Here is a 14,332-nt window from a genome sequence, read left to right as displayed (position 1 = left end):
CAAGCATTTTTTTTAATTTATACAAAACTGGGGTACAGGCCAGAGGCGTGGGAGGGTGAGAGGATTCACCAGAGACAGAGCGGGGAGCAGAATAGTTAGACTGACCGAAACACTGCTGAGGGTAGCAGCGAGCGAGGCAGGAGAGGTCTGGTGTGCCATGTGGGTCTCTCCCTGGCCATCTGGGAATCGAACCTGTGCTGCAGAGGCTGCAGACAGCTTCACAGCACTGTGCTCAGCCTGCTGCGCCACCTGGGAGGCCCCTGAGAAGTCTTTATAGGACACCGTGGTGTCCAGTGAGGACAGGGCCGAAAGCTCTCAGGCAGTGCTGGTCCTGGGAGGATCAGATGATTTCACAGGGGAGGTGACTTCTAGGTGTGGTCTGAGGGCTGAGCAAAAGGCTGAAAAGAGGCTTATTTTGCTCTTGTGTGGTAGCGATAGCAGGCAGATAGTCAAGTCTGGGTGGATGGTACCATGGCATGAGGCTGACCAAGGTCTAGCTTCCTTCTGTCCTAGCTTGCTATCTTCTAGGGTTTTTCCTCCTTTGTGTGAACAAAGCTAAAGCACCACACCATTTCCACATTCCAGAAAAAAACAGGACATAGAAGACAAACAATTTCCTCCTGTAGAAGTTGCATACATGACTTTTGCTTCCATTTCACTGGTCAGAACTTAGTCATATGGCCACCCCTGGCCTGCAAGGGACTCTGGAGAATATAGTCTCTGGCTAAGAACTGTGTACCAAACAAAACTTACAGGGAGGAATGAGAGAATGGATATTCTATAGTCAAGGGTAGGAGGCAAAAGAGTTCAATGGACTTGGGGAGAGGTGGGCTGAGCACTCTACTGAGTGCCTTATCTACGTCATTTTGTTTAGACCTCATAATCCTTTATATAAGGAGTGCTACTATTTTCATTTTACAGAAGAGGAAAGTGAAGTTCAGAGAAGTTAGGTGATTTTTCCAAGATCACACAGCTATAAGGGAGAAGCCAAGATATTAATCTAAGTTCACCTGGTTCTAGAACTGCTGGGACTGTCTGGTCTCTCCACAAGGCTACACTTCTTTGTAAAACCAACTAGAAGGTAGGAGAAGCTATAGGAGACTCCAAGAATCTCTGGCTGGCTATGCCAACAGTGGGCACTGTGGGAGTGAATGAAGATTAGGAGGCAGGGAGAGGATTGGTAACAATTGGCAGGTAAATCCAAAAAAGTAACATCTGATAAAGTCAACCATTTTTGAGCATAAGAGGATGAAGTCAGATTCTGATTTTATACCAACTCATGCCTAATAGTTGAACCCTAGGATTTCAAGACACTCAGGTGTGAGGATAATCTTGACCCTCAAACTGATGAAGAGATCTTCAAACTGATGGCTTTAAATGATCACCCACAGACATCGATCCAGTCCCACCCCACCCTACCTAGAGCACGCCTGGGGTTGCTCCTCATTGTGAACGCAAAGGCTTTCAGTCTGGGGAACTCATTACCTACAGAAAACTCTGGATCTCCTGGTTCCCTTCTGAATGGTACAGCTGCGGGGATGTGGGTTCCACACAGGTCTAGAGACTGGGTGAGGTCTGGCCATCTGCTGGTGTGTTTAATCTATCAGTCCAGATTGAAGAGCTGAGGAAGACCAGGGTTCCATCCACGCCCAGGCCAACCACCCAAGGCCAAGTGTGTGCGAGTTTCTACGCATGCATTTCTCTTTACCTTGCTTGTCCTAGTACTCATGAGACTGAGACTCAGGACTGTCTGGCTTCTGCTGGCACTTCTGACTTCCACGAATGTTAGGTGTGTTCATTAATTCATTCACCCATGCCTCACAACCACAACCTTGAAGAAAAATCACTCTGAAATTTGCAATAGATTTGGTCTATAAATAATTCAGAAAGACTCTGGACTCAGGGGAAGTATTCAATTTCTGATCCTTCTTATGCTACAGGAGACAGGAGAGAGCCTGCTGCAGGGATGCATCTGCTTAGATTTGAGTGAAAGGCTGGCAGGGAGGAGCAAGGGAGGGGAGGAAAAAAGGAAGGAAGCCAGAGGGGAAAGGAGAGGGAGGAAGGGAAAGTTAGCATAGAACAAATCTCCTTCAATCCATCTCAGAGGCTCCCAAGAATTTGATCTCATGCTGAGTAACAGGCTAAGGCAAGGCCACCAGTTAGGTTGTGGGAACTGCCTCTGGGGACAGGCTACCCACCTCCCAGGGCAGCTGTGGAAAAATAGTGACTAACTGTGGCGCACAGAACCGTGAACCAAGTCAGAACCTAGAACTGGTATGCAAAGCTTCTTCTGGAATGCCCAGGGCTGCAGGACCAAGCCCTGCCCACCCGCCCCCCATCTTGGCTAGATGTTGTCTCAAGAGTAGAAGAAGAAGCGAAGAGATGGGGTCTTGGGTGGAAAGTCTGAGTTCCCACCCCAGTTCTACCTTTCTTGGCAGCGGACTTGGGCAAGTCACTAGCAGGACCAGATAGGATAGTGGGTTGTAGCCAGAGACCCTGTATCCTCCAGCCCCATCCCATCAAGGGGCAGACAAACACAAACTCTTTTATTACTGATGCCTGCTTGCCTGGTGGACCAGCTGCCCCATGTAAGGGGCTCCTTAATGTAGGAAGAGCTCACTTAGGAGCCTATTTTTCTCTTCTCCTGAATCCTAAAGCTACTTGACACTCCCATAGATGGGAAAGGTGAGTTCCAGGAAAAACAGGCCAGGAAGAGTGAGCAGCTCTGTGCAGAGCCAGGCAGAATGGAGCCAACCACTCTTGGGTGTGGAGAACAGCCCGAAGAGGCACCTTCCCCATGGGGTAGGCCGAGAATATCACCTCCTTCTCCAGATACCCCATTGCTCCTGGCATCACCCTATGCTTGCAGATGGAAGAGCTGGTTGGGCAGGGCAGGCAGAGTGGGATTTCAAACTACTCTTGAAGGCAGCTGCTCATCTTTAAAATAGAAACTGTAAAAGTATCAGTCCTATCTTCTCCTGGGGCTACTGAGGGGAAGTTGAGGCAACTGAGGTGAATGTGAGCTGTCAACAGCAAGGAGCCCTGTAGAGCTCTCATTGTTGGGGTGGCCAGCCCGTTTGGGCAAAGCCCCCCTGCACTGCAGATGGGTAGTGGACATCCTGGCCACTGCAGGCTCCTGGAGGGGCGCCCTGTGGATGAGATACAGCCCCTGCCCGCAAGCTGCCTACATGCTTGCTGGGAACAAAGCGGACTCCTGCAACACCTCGAGGAGCACGGACAATCTGGTGGAGGTTGAGCCGCAGGGAGGCGGTTGCGCATGGTTTGCATGACTGTTTTCAAAGAGACACACAGTCTCCTCTGTCAGGCATCTGACATCTTCACACTGACTCCCAGCCCAGTCCTTGACGCTGCAGTTCTAAAAACCCTTTCAGAAACTGATCCACTCTGGGTCAGAGGATCCCAGCAGCCAACCCCCATGCCAGATGCCCGTGGATTTTTCACAAAGGAAAAGCCCCCTTCTTTGGCTCAGAGCACTCATCCTGACTTGGCACCAATGCACTCAAGGGACACAGTGAGAGGCCAGGTTTCCTTTGAAAAGGATGGGGCCGGAGGGTGCTGGTCACCCCCAGGAGGGGCACCTGTTCCTCCTCATACTTGCATGGCAATTGCCAACCATGCTCGTCTCATCCAGGACTCATGCATGAGTCCTATCCAGGGAGCTCTGAGTTATCACTGGGACTGAAACTGTCACTCTCGTGGTAGCGCTTTGCCCCTCCTCTTCTGTCCTCCTTGAATCGTGCTACTGAGAAAACACAGCAAGTTACCTGGGAGCCTACACTTTGGATATGGCCTCCTTAATGAGACCTCAAGTGAACCAAATCTCACCCAGCTCAGGCTTCCAGGCCCTTCTGTGACTGACTGGGCTGTGTTCACTGTCCTACGCACCCACTCTGTGCTTCAAAGGACAGTCCATCCCCCACAAACAGGGAACTTATCAGCATGTCCCTTAGGCCCTGATTCTCATTGTTTTATTCATTCTTTTAAGATTTATTTATTTATGCATACAAGAACTGGGGTACAGGCCAGAGGTGTGGTGGGTGAGAGATTCACCAGAGACAGAGTGGGGAACAGAACAGGCAGACTGACTGAAATACGCTGATGAGAGGAGCAGTGGGCGAGACAGAAGAGGTCTGCTGCACCATGTGGGTCTCTTCCCTGTCTGGGTGTCGAACTCGTGCTGTAGTGGCTGTGGATAGCTTCATAGGTTGCATCTCAACCCCTTGCGCCACCAGGGAGGCCCTGATTCTCATTGTTTTAAAACTCAGAGCCTACCCACAAAGATTCAATCAAGCTTTGTTGCCAGTGGCTTAAATGAGAAAAAGTGATAGATGATGATGATCATTCTAAATTATCTTAGAATACTGGATGCATTTTCAAACTGCCCTATCCCTCCCAGAATATTCTCTGCCACCTTGTCATGAATTGCTGTTTCGGGGTGACCTATTCAAATGGACCCTCTCACTTGTGATACCACAAACCAATTTCACCAGCAATTAGGAGTGCCAGGCGCTGTGCTGATATCACCAGCCTGTGGGTGGGTGGAGGGGGGTGGGGAGAGGCAGAGATTCGGAAGAAATAATCAGCACCAAATTCAATAGTGAAAGTGATTTGTTTTTTTCTAATTCTGTTTTCTGATTCTGAGGGTGGATCTGGAGCACGGGTTGGCATCTCACTGAATACAGGAAGTCTAATTAGCTACAGAATGAAAGATAAGGAAGCAAAGGAATATGGGGAAGGGGTGCATAGCAAAGGGAGAGCAAGGGGAACAAGGACCACCAGGATCCCCCCAAGCTCTCCTTCTACAACCCGCAAACAGAAAGTGGCTTTCCCAGCCCAGATTCCTCCAAAGGTCCCTCCACTGTGTCCTGCCTCACTCACAGGCAGACAGAGACCGGGACTAAGTGACTTATGGTGTCCCCAGTGCTGGAAGGGCAGGTGGAATATCTCCGGGAGTTTCCTCATTATTTATTATCTGTGAAGCTCCCAAGGCTTTGTCTCCCCTGTGAGAAAACCAGTCGCGAGCATCACTAACACCATATGAGTCATGGAAAAGAAGGAGGTGATTTTTCCATGGGTTGTTTCCCTGTGGACATCGACAAAGCACACACCCCTGGGCCAGGGAGGGGTTTGGGCAGCCAAGAAGACTGGTTGATGCTCCTCTGGCCTGGGTAGGTGAGGAAATAAGGTCCTCAGCCTTGGATGGCTGGACCACAGCAGCCACCAGCAATCTGGGTGGAGACAAGCCAAGAGTAGGGGTGGGGGGGCTGTGAGACCTGGGACCCACTGGGAGCGGGAATGGCAAGCAAGCACCCCTCTTGGACTGATCAAATCAGGCATGCGGGGGAGAGAAAACTCACAGGCATCTGTCCTGCCCTGACAAGTCAGAAAGCAGAGGATGGTCAAAGTAAGACCCCTTAGCTCTATTCTCAAACTTTCATGCTAATTCTTTTAAAAGCTCAGAGACTGGAAGCATGGAAAGACTCTATGTCACAGCATATCATTCTTGAAGGACAGGCTGGGGTGCGACTCACAAAGAGGTTAACGGTGATGAGACCAGAAGCCTGTCTCTGGAAGCTATGGGATGTGGTGTCTAGTTACCCCTTTGTCCTCCATTGGGAACCCCAGTTTTGAGCATAGGGGCCCGGTTCTTAGTCTCTGGGAAACTCCTCCTGCTGTTGGGGTGCCCCAGGGCCAGGCCCTCATCTTGACCCTTCTCTCACTCCCTTGGTGGCTTCATCCCACACTATGGCTTTATTTTTTTTTAAAGATTTATTTATTTATGCATACAAGAGCTGGGGTACAGGCCAGAGGTGTGGGGGGTGAAAGGATTCACCAGAGACAGAGTGAGGAACAAAACTGGCATATTGACCAAAGTACACTGCTGAGGGGAGCAGCGGGCGAGTCAGGAGAGGTCTGCGGCACCATGTGGGTAGCTCCCTGGCTGGCCGGGGATGGAACACATGCTGCAGTGGCTGCAGACAGCTTCATAGGTTGCATCTTAACCCTTGTGCCAACAGGGAGGCCCACACCATGGCTTTAAATACCAGCAGTATGTAATGCCTCCCAAGTTTTCATCTCCACCCCAGATCTCTCTCCCAACACCAGCCTTATATATCCAGTCACCTACCTGATACATCCCTGGGATAGCTAGCAGATATCTCAAACTCAAAAATTCAATAGTGAAAGAGTGATTTATTTTTACTGATTTTTTTCTAATTCTAACCTAAAATGGAAAACACCTGGTCCTTCCACCTCAACCTGTTCCACAGGCAGCCTGCCCCATCTCAACCAGTGGCAACTCCATTTTTCCTATTACCCAAGCCAAACCTTGACGTCATCTTGAATCCTCTCTTCTATCACAGTCTATGTCCAATTTGTTAGGAAATTCTATGGGCTTTACCTTCCAACCATATACAGAATCTGACCCTTTCTCATGGCCTCCATTCTTATCACCCTGTCCGAGCATCATTCATTACCAGGATTTCTGCAAGAGCTCCATGACACGTCTTCCTGTTGCCTGAAAACACACTGTACGTACTCTCATAAAAACAAACTTTACTGGGCCTCCCTGGTGGCGCAGGCGGTTGAGTACTGCACTGTGAAGCTGTACGCAGCCTCTGCAGCGCGGGTTCGATCCCAGCTGGCTGGCAAGAATCCCACATGGAGCGGCAGACCTCTCCTGTCTCGCCCGTTGTTCCCCTCAGCAGTGTATTTCGTCAGTCTGCCTGTTCTGTTCCCCGCTCTGTCTCTGGTGAATCCTCTCACCCTCCCGCACATCTGGCCTGTACCCTGGTTCTTGTATACATAAATCTTAAAAAAATAAAAAAACCCACAAACTTTACTGCTGCCCATTGCTCAGGAGACCTAGTGGCTTCCCCCTTCTGTCCTCAGATGTGGCGGCTCTCCCTTATGCTAAGCTGCCAGGAAATGCCCCTGTTGGTGAACTCATAGAATTTGAAACCCTCATCACCCCTCAAAGAGCGGTTTCAGAGTGCCTTCAAACTGACATGTCAATGTTCTCAGCATGAAAAACGTGAGGTTGAATGTTCATGTAAGGAAAGTGCTATATACCCAGTAAATACCATCCCCCCAAAAGCAAAGAGATAATGCTGGCCATATTTGCCCTTCTGATGTCTGGGAATCTGCAAGTACCTCCCTTTCCCCCTCCCACAAACAAGACCTTTAAGTATGTGTTAAGACATAACTACAGAATGTTTAATAATAAAAAATCTTGGGCCTCCCCAGTGGCACAGCGGTTGAGCGCTGGGCTGCGAAGCTGCCCACAGCCTCTGCAGCACCAGTTGGATCCCCGGCCGCCGGGCAAGGGGCCCACATGGCGCGCAGACCTCTCCTGCCGCCCGCTGCTCCCCTCAGCACTATGCTTCGTCAGTCTGCCTGTTCTACTCTCCGCTCTGGCTCTGGTAAATTCTCTCACCCTCCCGTGCCTCTGACTGTACCCAGTGCTTGCATAAATAAATAAATAAATCTTTTTTTTTTTAAATTAATGTTTAAAATAATAATAATAATAATAAATCTTATCACTCAAAGATACTAACATAATCAGAGCCTATTTTATTGGCTCAGGGTTGCCACAAACCTTTCATTTGCTAAAAAACTAAAGCAAAAACAAAAACTCAGTATCTGTAAAGTGCAATAAAGCAAAGCCCAGTAAAATGAGGGATGCCTGTAGCTGGGCTTTGTTTTTCTTTAGCCCACAAGAAAGGGGCTTGTTATAGGCAGATATCATTCAAAACAGTCCAGTCTTTTCCTTAAGACCCTGCCATCAGACTGTTGCTATGTCAACCACAGCTGGCCCAGCCTTCAGGAAACTGCTGAGGCCCTGGGAGGATGTGGTCCTGCTGCTGCTGCTGCTGCTGCTGCTGCTGCTGCTGCTGCTGTGCTGCTCCTCCACATCATTCAAGCTGGGAGCCAAAAGCCCTGGCAGCTTTCACTTCACACACACACACACACACACACACACACACACACCCCTCTGCATTTGTCCGCTGCACATGTTCTTTACACCCCCTCTGTAATGGATGGCCTAGGCAATTACAAATTGGAATCCCCCCAATATCCCCCCCTCAACACACACACAACAGTGATTCAACCAAGTGGCACATGGTTGACAGGCATATGACCTAAGCTGCAGGACTAATTCCTTCCCGGGCATGAATACAGAGACCCTCTAGAAGAAAAGAGCTTTCCTTTAGGCCCCAAGCTGGGACTGCCAGCAGCCATATCTTCTTGCAGGTGTTTGCAGCGGGAGAACAAGGTCAGCACACAAAGAGAAGGGAAAACAAACCAATACCCCAGCAGAAGAGTCCAAAATTCAGAGGCCCTGGCTCCTGCGGCTAATCCTTTGTTTCTGAGTCCTTCTCAGCCCATTAGGTCAATATGTTCTGTCATCACAACCAGAAGTGTCCTGCCAACCTGCCTGCTTTCCAAGCAAATTCTTCTCAGTTAAGTCCCATAGCTTCTTTGGCCCCCTCTCCAGGTCTTAAGTTGTATTGCTCTAAAATAAAGAGAGTGCTTCTTGTTTCCAACCTCTCTTTCCTCTAAGAACTATAGAAGAGGGGCCTCCCTGGTGGCTCAGGCATTAAAGTCAGCACTGTAGGGCTGCCAGCAGCCACTGCCATTTGTGGTTCAATCCCCAGCCAGGGAACTAATCCACACGGTGCAGCAGACCTCTCCTGTCTTGCCCTCTCACCCCCCATACCTCTGGCCTACATCCCAGCTCTTGTATGCATAAATAAAAATAAATCTTTAAAAAAAAAAAAAAACTGTAGAGGAGCGAGACAGCCAAGCACTCAAAGGCCTGGGAACTCAGAAATATGCTATAGGATTCAGGGAGGGCACTCAGGGAATGGTTCATATGCAAAACAGGTAGACAGACAGAACTGGACCAGACTACAAAGCTGGCCTGTGGAAGAGAGACAAAGCGTGTGTGGGGCAGCCCCAGCCACTGGCAGGCTGCTGCCAGGAAAACAAGTGCTCATTTGCCACACGTGGTGAGAGAGCCAGGGCCAGGCTCTCTCCCCTTTCCTTGGGAACTTCTCAGTAATATCAGACCTCAGAGCCTCAGTTCTGAGTTAGGGGCTTTACCTTGAACTCCCAGGAGAGGCTTTTAAGCAAGTGACTTAGAATGGCCATCAGATGTGCTGCCCATGCCGACATCACCCTCCTTCACTCGAGGAGTGCTCCTGGTTCCTTCTAGGTGCGGGCGCTGTGCTCTCTTTGCCATCACAACAAAATATTTGTATAATGCTTTGCTGTCCACAAAGTCTCCCTACTTCAGCTCTGTGCATCCTCTCCACAACCTGAGAGGTACTAGGAGCAGGAATTGTGGCTACATATACGACCAAGGAACCAAAACTCAGAAATTTTAAGTGATTTGCCCAAGTCTCAGAGCTTGTGATTGGTGAGACCCATATTCCTCCGCGGGACCTCCAGTGGCCTCTGCACTGCCCCTAGACCTCTGTTCTAGAGTCTGGAGTCCTGCACCTATTCTACAGAGCAAACTCACCAGGCCTCCCAGGCCCCGACCACGCAACCTGGTGGGATTAGCAGAACCAAGTGACAGGGCTTTACAGGCACACCTGAAAAATCTCTTCTGCCCGAATATCTCCAGTAGAGGTTCACGGTTTAGGATAAGCACTACAGAGTCCATTAATCCCATTAGCCAATTGGTAACGTGATCTATGAAAGCCTGGTCATCCATGGGGGGCTATTATTCTGTGGCATGAACTGTGGGTCTGCTAAACTTAAGCGGCCTGTTTGGCCACCATTATTGTACCCTGCAGTTCTGGATTCCTGCACAAGGTCAGAACTGCCCTTCAGAACTGGCCAATCAGCCAAAGTAACCAAAATTTACAAGGTGCCTGTCAAATCAATCAAGAACAGAAAACTTGATCATCTGGGAAGGGTGTGCATCAAGAAGTATGACCGGAAACCCCCGGAGGGCTGATGACGGATGAATAAACTTACTCCCGACTCATACATCATGAGGTATGACTGGGAACTCCCGGGGGGCCGAGGACCGATGTATATGACAAGGGACCCCAGAAGCTGATCAGTGGAATGCCTTGTTGATAAGATTAGGACCATGGCCGGGGCCTCACGTCTGGTTTCCATTACAAAACTTAGTCATCAAACTGATAACATGGTCAGCAGACTCATGTCCCCCCAAGCCCAAGATGACATTCTTTAGTTTCACCCATATTTTTCTCCTTGTCCTCCTAAACTAGGTAACTGATGCAGTATGATTATTCTACCAATAAAAACGGCCGGGATCTTGCTCTCAAGCAACATCCTGCATTATGTAGCCTGCTCCATGACTCCCATTTCTTTATCAGTGTGGTGTTGCCCGATGCAACAATGAACATCTTCCCATTCTATGATGATACCTCTGATATTCAGAACAGCGTCCACAGAGGCAGCAGCAGAAGGAGCAGGGTGCTGTGCTTTCTTTACTTCGGGAGGCTCTGGCTGCTGGAACCCCACCCCACCCCACCTCACCCCGCCTCCACAGTGCTGCTTCCAGCGTGAGGCACAGACAGCTGGCTACTCATCAGCATCCATATCACCTTTCTCCTGGGCAATTGAGGAGGCTACATTTCCCAAACTCCCTTGTAGGGGATGTGGCCATGTGACTGAATTTCAGCCAATTAAGTGAGAACAGAGGTGATGGGGGTTACCTTCAGTCAACAAAATGGGGAATGCTATAGAGGCTACACCTGAGGGCATCCTTGGAAACCTCAGGCTGCTGGTGGGAATAAGGACTATTATTTAGGTCCCTGAAAGATAGTAAAGGAATGTCCACAGGAAAACTGTGCAAAAAAACCAGGGTTTTGTGTCTTTTCCAGTGCTGTCTCCTCAGCACCAGACCAATGTTTCTCTGAGAGAACATATCATATAGAGCCTTCTGGTGGCACAGGGATTAGAGTCTCAGCACTATGAAGCTATCACCAGCACTATGGCATGAGTTCAATCCCCAGCCAGGGGGCTACCCACATCACAGCAGATCCCTCCTGCCTCACCTGCTGCTCCCCTCAGCAGTATATTTCAGTCAATCCACCTGTTCTGCTCCCCACTCTGTCTCTGGTGAATCCTCTCACATATGTACCCCCGCCCCCGTACCTCTGGCCTACACCCTAGTTCTTGTATGCATAAATTAAAAAAAAAATAAATCTTCAAAAAAAAAAAGAACAAATCATATAACTTAAGGCATCTTTGAGTGTGAGGCACACCATTATTCTTTGTACCATGAGGGAATAAAAGATGCTGCCAGTTAAACCACAGTACTATGCTTTTACAAAGAAAGAGCTCTCTCAGATTCATTTAGTCACAGACACTCATAAATCACTTCTGTGCATAATAAAACAGGAAATAGAAGTAAAATAACTGGGGTTAGGTACTTCTAGGATGTTTCATTCCAAACCTGACTCCTTTCTCTTGACTAAGAATGACAATGACCATCTTTTTTTTTTTTTTATGTGCTGCCATCCTGAGGCATCAAGGTGTTGAAGATGCAGCATTTCTCAAAAGAATTCATAAGATAACAAAGCATCTTACATGCTGAGCTCTACGCCAGCATTACATTTCCATGGATCTTGCTGCACTGCAATGCTGCCAAACATATCTGATTCACCACCTCCCCATAAACATTGGATTCTTTTTTGTTATGAGCATTCTCTGTGGCTATTTTGGTACATTCTCCCCCAAACTGTTGGCAGTCATTCTGCACATTTTGATCCTGGCATTTTTGATATCTGCACAGGTAGTGACAACCTCCCTAACCCTGCTGTGGCCAGCAACTGTCAGAGATGCCATTGATTTAAGACACATCCCAATTTCAAAGATTTTGAGTCACGGGGTGGGGGGTGTGTGTGTGGTGTGTCATAGAATTTGAAAAATAGGGTTGTAGATGCTCAATAAGTGTTTGTAGAATGGATGAGGAGATGAATTCTAGTTCCCATTCTGTGATAGAAAAATGCTTCCCCCTCCTTAGGAAAAGTCTTCTCATCTCATCAGTCAGCCTGAGTCACATGTCCACCCCTAAGAAATCTCCAGCCGAGCAGTGTGACAACTACACTTAAGTGAATCAGGATTTACTTTTGAGCTTGGAATATCATTCCTATAATCACCTTGGATACCTGAAAGTAAACCAGGATTCTGCTTAGAAGGCGTGGGAGAAATGTCACCTCAACCTTTTCCTCATTCTATGCTTGTGTTTGCACTAATACTGTTATTTTTCATCTATAATTTCTTTGCAGGAAAGTGTTAGGGCATTCTATGTTAGTATATGTTTAAAACTGGACAGTGTAATCTGTGTACCTGTTTCATGAAATGTAAACTGAAGTACCCTGAAAGTGACAAGATGTGAGGGAGGGGTCTCCCTGGTGGCGCAAGGGGTTTAGACGCAACCTATGAAGCAATCCACAGCCACTGCAGCACGAGTTCGATATCCGGCCTGGGAGCTACCCACATGGCGCAGCAGACCTCTCCTTACTCGCCCGCTTAGCAGTGTATTTCAGTCAATCTACTTGTTCTGTTCCCCATTCTGTCTCTGGTAAATCCTCTCACTCCCCCACCCGCACCCCCTGCACCTCTGGTCTGTATCCCAGTTCTTATATGCATAAATAAATCTTTTTTTAAAAAAGTGAAGGATGTCCTCCAAATTGTGGGACTCAGAATTCCTCCTGTAGTGTCTGTGTCAGGGACCAAGGCATGAGAAGTGATGGTGCCAGTGTCACTGTGTATATCATGTTTCTTCCTGATGCCTCAAATGAGCATCATATGTGCCCCTGGGTACCTGTACCTTCTCTGGATACTACTGGGGTGACACCCACAGGATTCCAATGACCTAGATAGGCAGGTTCCTTGCTCTCCATGGCCACTTGCAGGAAGCTGGCTTTGAAGAGGGCGAGAAGGTCGGAGATGGAGGAGGCTTTGAGTAATGTTTCAAGGTATGAGTGTTACATACTCCAAAAAACAAATTTTTTGATGAAAAAGTACTGCCATTTATTTTATGAAAGGTTCATTCCTCCCAGATAACCTCTCCAAGGTGAAAAGTCTGCTACCACAGCAGAACTGGAGAAGGGTTTTGAAAGCATTTAATTCTGTGGCCTCATTTTACAAAGGGGAGGTCGATGGCTTCCTCTCTCTCAGCACTGGCTCTGTCGGACTGCCAGGCTTCTGGATCCCTAGCTTAGGCCCTGCCATTGGCTGCCTCCCCGCTGAGGGGGACACTTCTGTGCCAGAAGACACTGGACTGGGGAGTGTGGGGAAGGGCAAAGGAGAGGGAAGGGCGAGAGACTGCCAGCCTGGAAGTGGTTTGAGACAGCAAGAAAAGGCCCAGATGCTCTGCAAAGTCCTAAGGATGAGCAGCTCTGATCCTTAGGCCCGGCTACATGGGACTGGCCAGACTTTCGGAAAGGAAGGATTCTTTCGAGACTGTCAGTTTCCAAGTAGATGAATCAATCCCTTAAGAACCCATAAAGGAAAGGATGTGAAAGGAGATTCTTGGGGCTTAGAACATAGAGGAACTCAATATATTTGTTGAGGGAAAAAGGAATCTAAAAATAACCTACATATGTATATTTCTTATATATAATAATATAACATTTATGTATTACTGTGTGAATATGTGGTTAGAAGAAGCACTGACTCAAATACCTGAACCTGCATTTACAAACTGAAGACCTCGGGCAAGTTCTGTGGTTTCATTTTTCTGCAAATCAAGGAGAGGGATGTTGTGAGGAGAAAAAAGAGAAATCAGCGTGAAAGTGCCTGGTATATAACAGACACTTAATAAATGATAGTTGAGGGCCTCCCTGGTGGCGCAAGGGGTTAAGCACAGCACTGTAAAGCTATCTGCAGCCTCTGCAGCACAAGTTCGATGCCCGGCTGGCCAGAGAGAAACCCACATGATGCAGCAGACCTCTCCTGTCTTGCCCGCTGCTCCCCTCAGCAGTGTATTTCAGTCAGTCTGCCTGTTCTGTTCTCCACTCTGTCTCTGATGAATCCTCTCACCCCCGGTACCTCTGACCTGTACTCAGCTCTTGTATGCATAAATAAATCTTTAAAAAATAATAAATGATAGTTGAAGCGGGTTTTTGTTTCATACCTTTGATGGGAAGAACAGGTGGGAGATTCAACACCAGTAATGCAGAAGCCCAGTATGGTCACAAAGCGCCCCCCTTGCTCTGGAGCCTCTGCTCACTTCCCACTGGAAGGTGCTGCCCAGCTCAGAGAGTGCTGCCATCTGCTGGGAGGAGGGAGGAAGTGACCAGCTGAGCATCCCCAAACA

The sequence above is a fragment of the Talpa occidentalis genome, unplaced genomic scaffold, assembly GCF_014898055.3.
Source record: "Talpa occidentalis isolate TD23 unplaced genomic scaffold, MPIMG_talOcc4v2.1 talOcc4.11, whole genome shotgun sequence".
Taxonomy (NCBI): domain Eukaryota; kingdom Metazoa; phylum Chordata; class Mammalia; order Eulipotyphla; family Talpidae; genus Talpa; species Talpa occidentalis.
The sequence above is the reverse complement of the archived record's forward strand: the minus strand, read 5'-3'. Positions refer to the sequence as shown.